At 35.7% G+C, this 2,940-nt stretch overlaps 1 long non-coding RNA gene across 2 annotated transcripts; it reads right to left on the minus strand.

Annotated features, from left to right (window-relative positions):
* Window positions 1-1,004: 1,004 nt before the first annotated feature.
* LOC123319582 lies at window positions 1,005-2,312 on the minus strand. Of its 2 annotated transcripts, XR_006538538.1 has the most exons (3): window positions 1,678-2,053; window positions 1,511-1,595; window positions 1,005-1,448 (listed from the first exon to the last, which is right to left on the minus strand). It is a non-coding gene; the product is annotated as an uncharacterized LOC123319582 (long non-coding RNA). The 2 variants fall into 2 exon arrangements; XR_006538537.1 differs by having other exon boundaries at window positions 1,511-2,312.
* Window positions 2,313-2,940: the final 628 nt, after the last annotated feature.

Here is a 2,940-nt window from a genome sequence, read left to right on the forward strand (position 1 = left end):
CGAGCTTAGTTCGACACCCATCCCGGCTCTCGAGCTACCGCGGATCTCTCAAGCTAATCAAATCATTTTGGTATCTTTTCGCGAAAATCGTGAATTTCGCGATTTTCTCACGCAATTTTCGGACACTTCTAGACGGGGTAAAAATACGATCTAGGCATTTTCGGAAAGCTCGATTCTTACTCTTGCGTTCCATTTACCGCTCTACCCGGCCACGCGCCTTCGGCGCTCACCATTTCAAATTTCCCATACCCTCCACCGACACTTCAACGTGGCAAAAAATTTGATACGATTCGGTGATCATTTTTTATCAACGTTATAGTATTAACTAGTAAGCCCATAGATCTACCTTTATTGATAGATCTACCTTTATTGATAGATCTACCTTTTTTGGCAGATCAGTATAGCCAGGAGATCCACCTTGTAGGTAGATTCACCTTCATGGACAGATTCGCCTTTTGTCCGTAGCTCGGGCCTTCGGCCCTCGCGATTCGCCTTCCGCCCGTAGCTCATGCCTACGGCCCTCGCACTTAATGATACGCGAATACTATACAATACGTAGTAACACACAAAATTCACAGTGTTCGATATATACAGGCATTGTCGCAAATTTCACGAAAGAAAACAAATAATCTCATACACTGCTCAAAAATTGGCGAAAATCAGTTATATTCAGTTGTACAGAAGCCTTATAACGGAGATTTCATGCATTCAGTTCATCTTGAATAGAAACTTACAAAGTTTTTTCTCTACGATGAAACAAAACACTAACCTGAAATGAGAATAACTGGCCAAAAATCTATAAAAGTAGAATTTTAACGCAAAAAACACACCCTGCCATTGTATTCCAATAATCATTATATCATTCCACTCAAATAAGTTATTCGAAAACATTTTTCCTCCCATCTGGAATGATTAAATACAATAATCCTCGTACAATAATCAAAAAGCTTAAAAATTGGCTAAAATCTGTTATATGGAATGGGAAAGGAGCCTAATTATAAAAATTTCAAGCATTATAACGTTTAATTCTGTTTATTTTGAACAAAAACCTACAGGGTCCCTCTCTCTACGATAATAGCAAAAATCTTACCCCAAATGGGAGAACCTGACAAATGTCTATAAATATAGAATTTTAACGCAAAAACTCACTCATAGATTGTGTTTCAATAATCATTATATCATTCCAACTGAATAACTTATCTCAAAACATATTTTTCCATAGATCTAGCCTAAGAAAATCATCTCCGTACACTACCCAATTGCTTGAAAGTTGTCAGAAATCTGTTGTGTTCAGTTGAAAAGAATCGAAATAGATCATTTGCTCCACATAGAAACTCTCCTGAACGAACTGCTTGAGAAACTTACTCTGAAGAACATTTTTTTTTACCAAATAACACTGTCCGAGAGATGATATTATACATTTCTTGATCTGATAAATTTATATATGCCTGAAAATAAATTTCAATTATAAAATATAGAATCTCCTGGTCGATTTTCTGTGCAGACTCACCCCCAATAACCGTTTGTTATCTAGAAATGTTCATACACCAAGATTAAGGATGTTTCCCATTCTGTGAGTTTGCATGTAATTTAATCTGAAATCCATTATGTAAACTTGACAAATGGATCATATACTTCAAATAGAAACTCTTTTGAACCAATTGCTTAGAAGCTTACCCCTGAAGTAGCTTTTTTTATTTAAAATGAGACTTTCCGATAGATGATATTTGACATTTATGAATTTCATACATTTCTTGATATGATGAATTAATATGTGCCTGAAAAATAAGTATTATTAGTGACAAAATAAACTATCAGTTATCACATCCGATTTTGATACAAATTCACGTCGAAGAACTGTCTTTCATATCTGGAAATTCAATAATAACCTAACTTTCCGATTATGGGAAAAAATTCAACTGTGATGTGAGCTTCGAAGTACTATCGTACGGAGAGAAATGTAGTAAATATATTAAATATATCCTTCAATTTGAATAATAATTAAACCTTAAAAATTTGCATCGATTTTTTCACGGTCCGTCAACAGTAAAATGAAACTTGCTTGAGGACAAAGAGTAACAACTCTTTTTAGTCGAATGACAGGAAAACACGTTATAGGAATTGAAAAATTATGGAAATTTTAAAATTCTAATTTATTTTTAGCTGAATAGTGACCTCAACATTCCTAATATAAATTTATTTTTTTTAATTTCAACGCTGAAAATCACGAAATTACTGAAAATATTCAGGGCCAAAACGAAGGTTATGAACGGTGCTCAACCGAGGTGGTTTCGTAATATCGAAAATTGCAAACTTACCTGTACATATTGAGCCGAAATATGGGTACCTGGAGATGCTACGGGATATGGAGAATGATTCTCTAGCATTTATCTTCCCTATTTTGGCATTATTCATATAATAATCGACTTGAGTTTCCAAAAACTGCAAAAACCCCTTTCGAAACGTCAGAAATTACCTCTATGCTCTTGGAAATTAATTTATCAAATTTTCGTAGACGTCAAAAATTTTCGAAATTCTTACGCTTTTTTAGGTAATATCGTTCGGGCTCCGGGAAAAAAAACAGGCCTATTTTAATTTCGGGTTCTTCGAGCTTAGTTCGACACCCATCCCGGCTCTCGAGCTACCGCGGATCTCTCAAGCTAATCAAATAACTTTGGCACCTTTTCGCGAAAATCGTGAATTTCGCGATTTTCTCACGCAATTTTCGGACACTTTTAGACGGGGTAAAAATACGATCTAGGCATTTTCGGAAAGCTCGATTATTACTCTTGCGTTCCATTTACCGCTCTACCCGGCCACGCGCCTTCGGCGCTCTCCATTTCAAATTTCCCATACCCTCCACCGACACTTCAACATGGCAAAAAACTTGATACGATTCGGTGATCATTTTTTATCAACGTTATAGTATTAACTAGTAAG

Source organism: Coccinella septempunctata, chromosome 8, assembly GCF_907165205.1.
Source record: "Coccinella septempunctata chromosome 8, icCocSept1.1, whole genome shotgun sequence".
Taxonomy (NCBI): domain Eukaryota; kingdom Metazoa; phylum Arthropoda; class Insecta; order Coleoptera; family Coccinellidae; genus Coccinella; species Coccinella septempunctata.